This window comes from Acyrthosiphon pisum, chromosome A1, assembly GCF_005508785.2.
Source record: "Acyrthosiphon pisum isolate AL4f chromosome A1, pea_aphid_22Mar2018_4r6ur, whole genome shotgun sequence".
In the NCBI taxonomy this organism is placed as follows: domain Eukaryota; kingdom Metazoa; phylum Arthropoda; class Insecta; order Hemiptera; family Aphididae; genus Acyrthosiphon; species Acyrthosiphon pisum.
Window position 1 is genome coordinate 144,555,499 of NC_042494.1, and position 15,386 is coordinate 144,570,884.

General features: G+C 30.7%; 1 protein-coding gene across 2 annotated transcripts in view; it reads right to left on the reverse strand.

The window, feature by feature from the left end:
* LOC100162565 (homeobox protein abdominal-A homolog) overlaps positions 1-15,386 on the reverse strand; it is an 84,275-nt gene that overhangs the window by 23,138 nt on the left and 45,751 nt on the right. For both annotated transcript variants that reach the window (XM_001943736.5, XM_016804218.2), the window contains one exon: positions 896-1,045. The gene's annotated coding sequence lies outside the window, so the exon portion shown is untranslated. The remainder of the gene's footprint in view (positions 1-895; positions 1,046-15,386) is intronic.

Below are 15,386 nucleotides of genomic sequence, written 5' to 3' on the forward strand. Positions count from 1 at the left end.
TTCGTTAACGCTTTTACATAGATTATATTATTATATGTGAAAATTAAAAAGGAAAATATTTTTCGACACATGTGCAGCAGCTATTATCGCAAACGACGAAATAGATTTTTTTTCTACTATATTTTGTACACGGGGTTGATTAGAAGTTTTAACAACGCATCTAAGTATATATACGTATACATAATGTCTGGACTTCATTATGAAATCTTTAAAATAAAAATGAAAGAGAACGCGTTTGTAATAGTCAAAGAGGGACTTGACACAAAAACGTGGTATCTGACGTGGTCGGATAATCTTACAGGAAAAAAATACGAAAAACGTGCGTTCTTCTACCAGACACATAAACTACGAAAAAAACTCACATAAATAACTCGGAGAGGAGATATAGCGCCTTGCGTACATTGCGTATATAACTACGCATCTAATATAATACATAAAATGTTATTATATATTTTAATTTTAGATAAGAATCTAAGAAAACCAGTCTCGTCGACGAGAAAAACAAACACATATTTTATACTTTATTGTAATCAAAATATAGCATAATATAATATGTTCTCTTCAACAAAACTATTCGATATTAATCAAGAATTTTCCAACTTTTTTACTTATGTTATTTCACGAGCTTGAATTAAAAAACAGGTATTTAAAAAACATAGTAGGTATAGCTAGTAGGTATATAAATGTTATACACGTTATTTTAAATTCTAGGCTGCCTTAAGACTAACACAGTTTACCTTTAAATTAATATACCAGCTATATATATTAGTCTTGCAGTATCCATATAGGTTCCTACATCTATATCCTGCAGCTATATAGCCGATACTGCTCTAATAAAATGTAGTATATACCGTATACCTAAATATTATATGTATTTACAAAGTGATTTTATTACCTGTTTGAAAAATAACTCGATTGAAGTTGGGAGTCCACGATTAGGCGTTTACATTGGCTTCGTGCAGAAATCTGTGACCGTTTGTCGGTTGATGCTGCGATTCACCCTCTTGCTCACAGCGGCGATGTCTCCTCTAAGTCTTGGCTGTATCTAAAATCAAACACAATAACGAACATTATATATCAGGAATTAAATTTCATATATTACAGGCGTATACAATGCACACATACACAAACGCGTACGCGCCACGTTATGTATCAGTATACACACATCAGACATATTATATAATATATATGCCTAAAGGTACGTGCCACGCATATATAATATATATACACAAACATAGGGTTGAGATACTGCACTGCAGACTTATTCTCACGCGGGGTAGTTTAATTTCCTGCGCGCATGGGGTCCACAATCGTGAGCACTTGCACACGCGCGGGTCCCTGTAGCAATGCTGAAGCGTATATATATATAGTCGAAGTCGTTTTATCGCTCTACTCGAGAGTAAATTTTAATTTCGAATAATGCAGTATATATATATATATATATGTACACAGCGCCGCGAAGAACCACGCCGTTTTACCGAAAAGCCCGTCGGCTGTAATCCCTCGCGGGAAACGCGGCTTTGCAGTGCACGATTGCCGGAATTCGTGCAGGGAAGGGCACTAATTAAAAACAGACCCCTCGTATCATGTTTATAAATATATTATATATATAGGTACATGTTTATATTATACGACTGCTGCGGCGGCGGCGTGTTTTCTCCCGACGTATTCACATCACAAATGTGCATACATTATTATTATTTTAGACTAACTATATCCATTGGGGTGGCGAGTATATAGAGAGATCAGGAGTCAGAGCTCTCTGCTTTCGTATGAGAAAATAATATATAGGTAGGTACATACCAACACATAAATTATGATCGTCTCATTGAAAATACTAATTTAACTCCAAAACGCTGTCAATATATTATTAGATTTTACGCGTACCATTTTGGAGTACCTATTGGAATAGCTGGTATATGTAATAATTTTTGTCACATATTATAATTATAATAATAATTAAGGTATTACAATGATTAAATAGTTTGAAAAACGTTACTTAAATGCGTATTTTATTATATTTTTAAAGAGTAGAATGAAAATAGGTTTTGATGTGTTCCTGAGTTTTGGGCATGAATTGTTGTCTTTTTTTACACGAGAACGAATAAGTAGAATTTTAGTGCCATTACTGAAGCCTGAAAGTACGTGGAATTATAATGATAATGTCATGACCTTAAGTAAATATTATAGTTTTTAATTTAAGTGGATATACTAGATAAAAAAAAATGTTAGATGATTTCAAAAAGAATAATATTTTGGATCCTCGTGTATATTCTTATATTTTATATTATCTGGGAAATATTGTTAAACTAGATTTGTACATAATATTAACGACACGTATATAACACGATTGCTATATTATTAAAATATAATATAATATCATAATATAAGTTATATTATCTGAGCGATAGTAATTTGAGCATCGTGTGCGGGCCATCTTGCATCTATCTCGTCCTACCGCCATGATCCGCTATTCTGGTGGTTATCGAAATGCGTATATTATAGCATCGGTGGCCCCATCGCCGAGGCCGCCGCAGTGGCGACGAATCTCCGCCTCGTCCCATATATACGTAATTATAATATATATCATCTGTATAGTTGTAAACGCGCCTCGTGTTGATTATAATATAAAACACGTGTACCTATAATGTATGGGTACATATATATATATATATATATTATAGTATTATACATATAACCGAAGGGGAGAAACGCGTATTTATCCTGCTGCGGGACGCCTGTCGTTCCGGACGGTCGTCCTGCGACACACATGCGGCGGCGACGAATGATATATTATATTTATAATATTATATTATGATGAAAAATGCCCCATTCGAAAACGAAAAACGTCTGAATTTATTTTCGGTCGCGTGCGTGTGGCGCGTCCGTCCGACAATCTATCGAGATCGTAATATATTATATTACGGGAGACATCGGCGTACTATTAAGTATAATATGTATATTATACGGTCGGCGATGATTGACACGGACGCCTCGATCATCGGACGCGTACTATAGACCACGATATATATAGGTATATAGTAATATATTATGTGGAGAAAAACGCAGACGTGGGGTGCTGGCGTGCTGTGGTTGCAGATGCACTCATGGAGGAGGGAAACTTCGAATGGAAAAATGTATACCCACTACACTGCAGGACGAATGGACGAGGAAAATAAGTCTTAACCCAAACATTTGGAAACGATATATATATATATCCGTAAGCCTCTGTGTTACAGCAGTGACGACGAAAGCGTAATAACGAATACGTTAGAAACGATGGTCTATTATAATATATAATATAGGTATTATAAACATCACTGCTGCTGCTGCTGCACTACGCATATATATCATATGCTGCAGCCTACAGTCTAGACGCCATTTTTCTCGAGGTATAATATATATATACATTTTTTTTTGTAAATATAAACACGCGTAGACTATATTTAGATGACGATTTGTAAACGTGAGTGATATCGCATAAATACATTATTAAATAAAAAACAGCATAGGTATATATTATAACTATATTATACTTCTTTAAAAATCATTTTAGACATGCATCTCGTGTTTTAAAGTGTACCTAGTACCTACCTATGTATAGGTACCTATATTATTTTCTATGCTTTTATAGCGTGCATTTATTATATTCGTCCAAGGTAGAATTTTTCGATGAATCAAAATTAATCGATGTATACTACAGCGACTGGGAACGCCCAATAATAGCTGGTATACTCGTAGATTTATTAATTTACACAATATAATATAATATATACCATAAATACTATAGATAGGTATGTATACGTTTATATATCGTATGCATTATATTGCAATGATATAATTATCCTTATAAAGTATATAATCTACAGATATAAATTTCGATAGCATAATATATACGCTAGCGCACTCGCCACTTTAATGCATAATGGGCCATGTATAATATATACGGACTTGTAAGATATATATATATATATAATCAATTATATACGTTCTTTATATGCAGCGAGCCAGCAACGAAATGTCATAGGTATTTTATCTTAATATTTAAAAAAAATGCATGTAATATAACTGTGTACCTATAATGTTGCAGGATGATAGGTGATATAAAATGTTATATATTATGTAAAAATTATTCATGTTTCGGGACGATGTGATGCAATAATATATAACTTGTTTCCAAATAATATATGCATATATCTATGTATATTATACTCGCACCACGTGTGTTCATAATCGATAACATTCGATACTTAAATGATAAATTAAGTAGATTTGTGAAACAAAAAATCGATGGGTTTATTGTTTTCGAATATCTTGGAATAATCCGCTTACATAATTATAGAGGGGCATCTATATAATATATACTATATTTACACATGACGTGTAGATACGGTTACAGTTCACAGTTTACGCATAATATATGGCGTAGACATTCCAATTATAAATAGTTAAAAAAATATATACTATTTGGTTAACCGCGATCACATCACCATAATAAACATATAGCCTATATACCTATACCTACTATATACAGTCAGCATCTCTGCAAGTATAATATGTATATATAGGTATAATTATACTGTTATATATTATAAACACGTGCAGATTTATAGCTATCGTATAAAAATCGAATCTCGGCTAAATGGCGATCTACTATATAGCTGCTGCAGCCGACTGGGGATCGCGGTTTTATCGTGTGATGGACCGCGGGTGGGCAGTGGCGAAGAGTATATACGTGTATATAATATATACATTTACAAAATACTATGTCTATATAGGTGGGTATACAGTTGAGCTTGCACGCACTCAAACCATAAAACCGTGCGGCCCTCATCCTATCGTCATCACGCTTGGGATTGTGTGTGTATATATATATATATACCGGAATAATACCAGAGTATTGTAAATATATATATGTTACACGCATAAGCCGAGGTAATTACGAAACTGCTGCTGCAGCAATCTTGGTTGGATTTATCCTAGTCCTTAACTGACTTATACCCACCACTATCGTTACTGAAAGTATATACATCTTCAGTAGACAATAATACAATATATATATATATATAGCTATTATATATATATATGTGCATTAATGCATTATACAGGCGGTTAGAAATGTGTGCATTGTATATACTAAGATGATGGTGGATTTATACCTACTGCGTTGAGCATTACAGCTAGATATATCCACTAGCAAGACTTTTTGAAAAAATATATATTTGTAAACATTGTATACATTTGCAAAAAATTATAGTAGGTACCTATTATGTTTATTATTGATATAGGTATATATGGTAGTGACAGTGCTATATATAGTTTTTTGGTACCCAGCTATTCTCTTAATATAGGTATAATATATATGAAATAGTGCCTATAGAATGCAATACTCATTGATAAATTAATTTTTGCGGTACAGTAAAAAGATTGCGAGGTTGATTTTAATAATTTTAAAACGTTAACTGAAAATGAAAAGTCAATATTCTATTGAGTACACCTGTACATATTCCTACATTATTATAATAGATATCTATACGCAATTTAATAACAAATTATATGTTATATTCTAAATTTTAGTATATGTATTATTGCACTGCATCGATATCAGCTGCACAGTGCACACACGCTGCATGAAGCTATACAATTTAAAGAACCAATATATATCTTTTGACTATATAGATATACGATATACCTATATGCAATTTGAATATAATAACGATTTAAAAAACCATATTACTTTAGTATATGATGGTGTAAATATAATATTATATTACCCTATAAATGTGTACGTAGTACCTTAAAATAACAAAAATATTTAATATTGGATAAAATATTATGTTGCCTATATATAGATAGATTTTCCATAGGGTCGAGACAAAAAAATCGTTGAGATAAATGGCGCAAATTCTGTGTGCATATTATTATTACTATACCCAATTGAAACACCATACTATATAGGCGTTCAGACTTCAGGTACAATGTAATTTATTATTTTTTATAGGCGTATTGTATGCAGCCGGATACTGCAGCGGAACGCAGAAAAACAAAAAGATCGTCGAATTGTCGGCGATTTTCCGAGAGCAAATTAGTGAATATACCGTGCCAGAAGCCAGAGCTATATTGTTATATTATATAGATATATATATTATGTATAATAATGTACACATTTTGTTTTATCCAACGACTCTTTTCGGAACAGTTTCCGTCCCGCGATGAGAGGACCGTATACGGACGACGGACGCGAGTGAACACACGCACGTTCGCACGCACGCACACCACTTGCACCGACCGCCTAACGACCAATGGCGACGGCCATGGGTGTCGCCCCGGGGGCGATGGCCGCCGACCCGCGCTACCACCCCCGCCTATGGTGGTTGTTGTGCTCCCCCCCTCACCGCCACTGCCGCTCGAAAAGAATACGACGGGGAGTGTGATGCAGCCGCCGCCGAGAGGACCGATTTATTTTCGTTTTTACTTTTTACCCACAAGGAAAAAATATCGTTTCCCCAGAACACCGTGCAGCGTGTATCGATTGCCAGCAACAAAATTACTTTTCCTATATTATCTTTACTTATTGTGACGACATTTCCGTCGAAATTCCGTTCAAAATATATATGTTGTGCATCATAATGGTTTATAAATGTTCACCGCGCACACTATTGCGTGGGGTATATAACTATATACTTATAGCACCTAGTTCCAATATACCTATATAATATGATATTGATATACAGTTGCCAGTGATACACACTAAAGTAAAGTTACCTACTCAAAATCCAAATATATGTATAACTATCTAGCTATTCCTAAACTATAATCATACTGCAGGCATATTCTCATTACAGGACGGTTTCGACTTTAAATCGCACGCCACAGTATTAATAGTTATTTCGAATAAATTATTTGTATGTTATACTCTATAGTAATTATTATTAAATATGTATTTATGTATAACGAAGTAGGTACCTAAATAGTATCTATATATTACTTATAAATTATAATGATTCATATGAAATTCCATCCGGTGTTTGTTCATGTGCATTTATATCCCATATTGTATGCATAAATATGTCTATGACTATAAGTATACATATAGGCATATAGCCATATATAGGTATAGCTATTGCCTATTTATACCTACCCATAAGTACTAACGAACTATGAGCTATAGGAAAGCAGAACACGCTGCATGGGGGAAAGTTACCTATAATATAATATAAGTCAATTGAACACATATATACATAGGTATGCAAATTTTACAGTACTACACTATTTGAATCATATACCGTCTATTATTTTATCTATAACACCTATCATATTGAATTTTCTCTGTTGTTTAAGATATATTCACTCAATTGTGTATATGTTCATCCGACTAAAAATAAATATTGATCTGTACAAATTAAACATCAAATCATCGTCGATATTTATTTCGATTTTGTACCAATTACTTTCTGGTAGCGGTTAATTATCTATTAACTATTAAGTTACAAAATAGTAACTTTCGTAACTTATAATATAATATATAATAATACAAGTATTTTTAAATTATTATTTTTATTATTAAAACTATATGTTTTTAATTCAGTTAAAACTAATTTTCATTCAAATAAAACTAAAACTAGAAAATGAATTATTAAACCAGTCGATAATGTCGATTACGCCACTGTCGGATGTTGGCACGATATTTAATGTGTTTATGGGAACTTACGATGGTGGTAGTAATTTCACATTGTAACAAATATTTTATTTTATACTGTGTTATTGTATATAGGTACAGCCGTAAATGTTCTCCCCCGATGCCTATTACAGACTTCATTATTTGATATCCGGGTCCTTTACCCAGATAGCATTTTGTAATGATAATATTATAATAGTATTATAATAATGTTAAACTAATATTATTCGTGATTATAATGTTATAATTATATTATTAAACAAAAAATTGCTATCTGGGATATTGATGACCAATCAAGTTGATAAACACGCCACTCAGAACATAATATACACACACATTCAGTTATATATTCCCTAATTCCCTATATTATATTGATCTATAAATTCCCTTATTTGTATCTATTTGGTTTAACCCTCAGAATTAATTTAAATATATCTATTATTATTTATTACTTAAATTACCTAATAATGGATGGTATATAATTATATACCATCCACCACAATTGGAATTTCCTGGGCATGCCACTGCACACGCGTTTATATAAAATATAAATATTGTACAAAGTTATTATTTCCTAAATAGGCTAATACTTGGTTAAGTATGATACTAGAAATGCAAAATGTAGGTACCTATACCTATTTATTACTGATTTATATTATTTATTTGTCTTTCGATATTATTATATTATACAATATAATATCTACCGCGTATAAGTAGCTACCTATATAAATTATATCAGTCGTGAAATTCCTTCCGGTCTTTGTCGTCGATTATATAGGTCCCTGCATTATAATATAATATGTGGCCATCATATTATATTAAGCACTGCGCATAATATAATATACAAATATTATATTATATAACGTGTAGGTATATATTTTATCAATGATAATATATTATATTATTATTATAATATACAGTGTACCTCTATTAGGTATATTATATATTTTACCAGTATAATATAAAATGGACAATTCATTATATGATAGTATGATACAGCTTATACGCACGCATAAATAAATGAGTAAAATAAAAAATATTGAAAAAATTATAAAATAACGTTTTTCTGAGCGTGTATAAACATAATTCATCGGATTACAAAATACACGCAGCACATGAGCGTTTTTCTATAACACAGGTATCATATTATTTAAGCATATAATAGGTATATAATATGATATTATATACCTACCTTGGTATAAATTAATAATATATACCTATAATATAGGTATAAGTGCGTAAACGTCGTGTGATAAATAATATTATTATACAAACGCATGTATATAGGGCGTTTTCTCGGAATAGTGAATCCGTCTATTACAACAAAATAATTCATATACAATAGGTATATATTATAATATAATTTTATAGGTATAAACACTTAACACCCATAAACGCGTATCTTTGTCGCATATATACTCACTGCAGGACACGTTAAATTCGGTGGCCCTGGGAATTTACGACTTTTGACAAGCACATCGCTTTAGGTACCTATATCAATATTTCATACGCATTTATATATATTGTAATATTGTATAATATTATATAATGTTACAAAGTCAAATACATCGATAGTATACATTGTATAGGTTATATATACACAATTTATATAATAACTCGTTGTATATAAATATACGGCGGATATAATATATAGCACGATATTCACCCGGCCCGTTTGATCGTCACATATTTTTATAATATATATATATATTGTATAACATCACAGTGTGGGTAGGTTATATATTTTACGTACCTATATAAACGAAAAATTAACAACAAAAACGCGTTTTCATTCGATATAAAATATATTGTATAGTCCGAGGCGTGCAGCGTTTCACATATACATAGGTAGGTACTACATGAAACAAAATTACAATATTCCACCAATAATTTACCGATCGTATATCTTGGCATATATTATAATATAGGCACATACACCGCACACGCGAACCTATATCGCAGCATATATTATTTGTACGTCTATATACTACATACTTTGTATATGCATAAAATTGTGTTTTAATAAATTATCGGCCATCGTAGGTAAATACCTAAAATATATTTTATATTATACGTGTCGTATATATAATAACACACGGCTATTGAAAAATATTATACGTGTATATTATTATTAAGATTACAGATAGGCGGGAGTAGGTAGGTATATTATAATATATATACATCGCGTGTTGGCGAAATCGCGTGATTTACGGTCCGGCTTGCGAATAGTATATTTTTTTCCATTCAAAAAATGGTTAGGGGAAAATAATATGGGTGTATATATGTAGGTACGCTGTAGCACACACATACATTATAATATAGGGACCTCTAATAATAATAAATTAATAAATATTAACATACGACAGAATATACATTATAATAATAATAACAACGCATATAATATTATAGATAGCCAGATAGGTTTAGCGATATAGGTAGGTACTATATGTAGGTATATGCTGGTAATTTTGAAACGAGCGGCTCTCGTGTATTAGATATTACAGATATATTATTATGTATAGGTATTACATATTATGCAGCGCAACCTATAACTCTGTGGGATACGAATAAGTCGTCGTTCGACGATGCAAGATACGCCCAGTTTTTTATTTTTACCTTAATAACAAGATTCGGAATTATTATTATAATCCAACGGGTGGATATAATATATTGTGTAGGTATATAAATTATACGTAATACAAAATACGACTGTTTGACGGTGAATCGTTCTCCTCGGATTAAATTATGACACACACGGACCCAGTGGGTACCTACCTATATATTATACCTATCTGTAGATAATATACTAACAGAAGTGCGGTATATTATATTATAGTACAAAAAAAATATACGATATTATTACATGCAGTAGATCCTACATAGGTCTTATGATACGTATATATTTAAAGACATTTTTGGTTGCGCCCCGCAGCGGACGATGACGATGGCGCGACGACTTTATAATATACACATATTATTTATTATTTAATATTTTAATACGTGGGATTGTGACAGAAGAGACAGAATTTACAGAATTTACATTATTTGTCCTTTTTTTATTTTAATACAGTGTACAGATTAGGTACAGATATAACAATGTTTCTGGGGAGTTATAATATATTAATCCTATACGGAGTGTCGTATATAAAGTTGAACAAAGTGGGATTATGTAGATACATAATATTACGTATAAGATTCTCCTAATATCTTAATATGTATATAGGTAATGAATATAAATCATATTTTTATATAACAAAATAATATAATATGTGTGTGCGTATAGCAATATATTTTTATTCACTAATATATTATATTGAAGTCAATGAACGGGCAGAATATTAATACCTATATAATTTAGGCGGTACATTGTATTACATTAAATATTATGACTGATATTTATTTTGATAATTTTTATTTTGTATAATAGATATGTTAATATTTCTTTTTAGAAAAACTATGTATTAATTAAATTAAAAAAAAAATTAATGTGATAGGTATATACCTACACACACACACAAATATATAAATATTAAATAGGACATATAAATATCTATAATAGAATATTATTAAAATTGAAAATGATCTGTCCTGTCTAATAATTACTTATGATAAATAATAGTTATAAGTTAACTTACCATTTAAATAAACCTAATATGTAACAAATAAATAATTAAATATTTATAGAAAAAAATTGATCATATTTTGTATTTAATTGTTTTAAATTATATTTGTATTAAAAACTTGGGTTGGTACCTAAGCGGAAAAAAATCTCTGGAATTAAAACCCCCGGATAAAAAATCACTGAATTGTTATTTATTTTATTGATAGTTCACATTGCGTGTCGCCATACTATAATAATAATACCTATACGCATTAAAATATTAAATTCAAACTACCTATATAATATAGAGGTTATACCTATACTCATTGAAATATATTTTAATATAAAATTATTTAGAAACTATTAATTGACTAAAAAATATTGTATTATTATTTCTATTGATGTGTTTTGTGTAATTTTATTGTTTTTGATTGCATTATTACTTATGAATCTGCCAAACCTACCTATATACTTGGTACCTGTATACTTACCGGCTACTATAGAATCACTAATCACTATATATTATACTATACATTTATACCTGAAGATTTCATGCTTAAGCATAACTCTTATTTTAAGATTTTACATTATAATTTTCAAGTATAGGTATGTATAGAATATGATTATGAAATAAGAAAGAATATAACTATAAAAATGAATGTTGGTTTCTAATTATTATATTATCTATTACAACTATGTATTATGTCAACCAATAAAATATAGTAGGTAGGTATAATATATACATTATCATTTATAATTAATATCTGATTTATGCATATTCTATATTTTACAATTTGTATTTTAATAAATTTTAATTTACTAAAATATACACACTAGTGTATACATTTTAATCCATATAATATAATAGATATACATTTTGTTTTAATAATTTTAGAATGAAAATAATTAAATTAATCATCACTAATTTATTATAATCAGCATATCAAAACTGTAATACCTATATAATATTACATGCCTAATTACCTTATAGGTAATAAGTATAAATAATTAAAATAAATAAATTATCAAATATAATATAGGTATTATATATTGGTAATCTGATGCATATTATAGCCATCATTCTGCAGCTGTCATAAATAATGCTTTACCTACTGTATGGAAGAAAATCCACCACACCGATGATTAATATATTATTTAAAATTTTGTTTTCCATAAACTAACAATATATAATTAGACACAGAGTAAAGGGCGTTTAATTTGTTTAATTAAATTGAATAATGTAATGAAATTATGTATACGCACGATGCAAGTGATGAGCGATTACAAATCGAAGGTGAATTGTTTCGTATGTTACTTTTGTACTTCAATAGGGGAAATACATATATTATAATAATATGAACTTGGCCTATACATTGCAATTGGTGATGGGTACAAATGCAATACATACAATAACACACATATAATATGTCTATATATAAGCATATGCGTTATATACTTATATATGTAAACCATTGTTTTGTACAATGACGAATATAATTTATTCGCTGTCTCGTAAACAACAATTTGCTTGACATTGAACAATACTGTTCAAGTGACGTTTGTGCGATACGCGCTGAGTATCTGTTGGACATATAATACATATCTATATATACCTGTATATATACATATAATACATATCTATATATACCTATATATATATATAGAATATAGATATAAGTGAATTGTATATATTATATACATATGATGTATTCTGTATACTATCCGTACATTCGTATCCTCACATGAAACGCTGTTCAATATTATAATTGAATTTTATCAATTTAAAATACAAAGTAGGTATTAAGAAATATGATTGGTAGATATTGTAATAAATTTGACATATGGTGAAGGTTAAATAAATTGCACAAATAAGGTAGTGAAAAGTCTATTTCTCTTCATTCCGATGCGGTGTATTATAATTTATAAGTTATTTTTTATTTTCAACACATGCATATTTTATATATTTTCACTACAATTAAAATCGAATCCAAAATGCAAATCAACAATATATTATGATACGTAATGAAATCTTTAAATTTTTAATTTTTTTTTTTAATTTTAGTCGAAATATACAATCTACTTGTATCAGTAGACATAATAAGTATAAATGGTATAATTATATCTTAAGTCAGATAACATGAGTACAACATTTTGAATTAAGAAGCCACCCAATTATAACACTTTATTAAAACCTTATTATAGGTATAGATGAGAAGTGACGTATATGGAATAGGTACCTATTTTATATGGGATAGTCAATTATTTCACTAACTATACTAGGCGTTATCAATTGTCGTATTTGATTGAAACTTGATATTTAGTTATTAGTATTATAAGACATATGGTAATTACTGATATCACAGCACTGTAATTAAATAGAATAAAACAAATTTTTTGTCTTTCCTAACCACAAAAACTCTAGAAAGTTTATTTATTTTACTTATAAGTTATAAGTTATAAGTAAAGTTTTTAAATTATAAATGTTATAGTAGTATAGAACCTACGTCTGAAAAGCTTATGAAATTAATTTTTAAACATCAGGACTTAAAAAATTTAAATTTATTCTTGTTAATAACCTATTCCATATAAATTACCAACACATTTTTATGAATGGTAAAATTCAAAATGTTTACATTATCGTCATTATATTAAAGTCGGTACCTTGAAGTGGTTCACGTCAAAAGAATGTAGGAACCTATTTTAGAACAGTTTTAAATTAATATGATATTAATGGTTTTCCAATAACATCAAAACTGAATTCACTGAAGATCCAAAAATAAAATGGTATTCCATATTCATTGCTTCTCCTCTAATATATTAATTTATCTATTCCAAAAGTCTTCGATCGACATCCCGGATCATTATTTAAAATACCTATTTATTAGAATGGGAATATTGTATATACTGATAAATTATATTATAAACACATACAATAATATGTATTTTATATATGAGAATAGAAGAAGGTATTTTCATAATAATTCAATATAAATTCAAACAATATATCTATATTATATATATTCTATAATATAGGTAGGTATAGTAATTATTACTTTGATCAGCTTGCGTGCTACTTATGACGATAACGCGGTCTGTCATGATTTATAAATCGTATATACGGTACCTATACCTAATAACGCGCCTATCCAATAACGAACACTGTACATCAGACAAGTGATAAAATATAATAATTATAATATTGTAATAAATAATAAATAATAATAATAATTAATAACAATAATATAATAATATTATTAACGTCGTTATCATTATGCGAGCTATGGTGGTGGTGACGGTGGTGGTGGCGACAGCGGCGGCGGCGATAGACGGAAAAACACGAACATAATAATAATAATAATAATTTTTATTATTATTACGTCGAACGCAGAACTCTCTCGGCGAGAGACTCGCGAAAGAGCATGGAAAAATATCCCCTCGGACCAGCGCTGTCCGACCATGGGTCCCTGGTGTCGTACACCGACACGCGTATGACGTTGTGCACACGTGTGTCCGCGCGGCCACTCCGGTCGCGCGCCACCGTCGCCCGTCCTTCTTTCTCTCGCTCCCTCGGAGTGCACCGCTCGCGCGGACCACGGCGTCGGTGACGGCGAAGCGGTCGTATTTTTTCCCTCCCGCCGCCGCATGTCCTGTACCGCCGGCACGCTGGTGCATCCGCGGATGCACTTTCGCGGCGGTTGTAAATGCACTCGCCGCCGCCGATGTGAATTCGCGTTGTCAGACGCCGCCGCTGCCGGCATCGATTTTTCGCGTCGTTCGTCTCGTTTAAACCGCGACTGCAGATTTTGAAATCACGCAAAGGCAGGTAAAACGCACTAACGGTACCTTTCCAGTCTTACAATAATTTTACGAGTTACCCCAAGCCGAAAAACACTGTAGCGGATTAAACGAACGGTTTATGTTTATACCTATCTAAACGGTTATATGAATTTTTTTCTTCAATTTTTCATGGCCGTCTCGGATAAGCCGTTAGGCTGAGTCGTGCACACTTACACCGGTCTTATACGCGACGATAATATTATTATTATGTATTAAAAAACGTATAATATAGGTATGAACGATGAAATGATAATTTTTCGGTAGGGATGA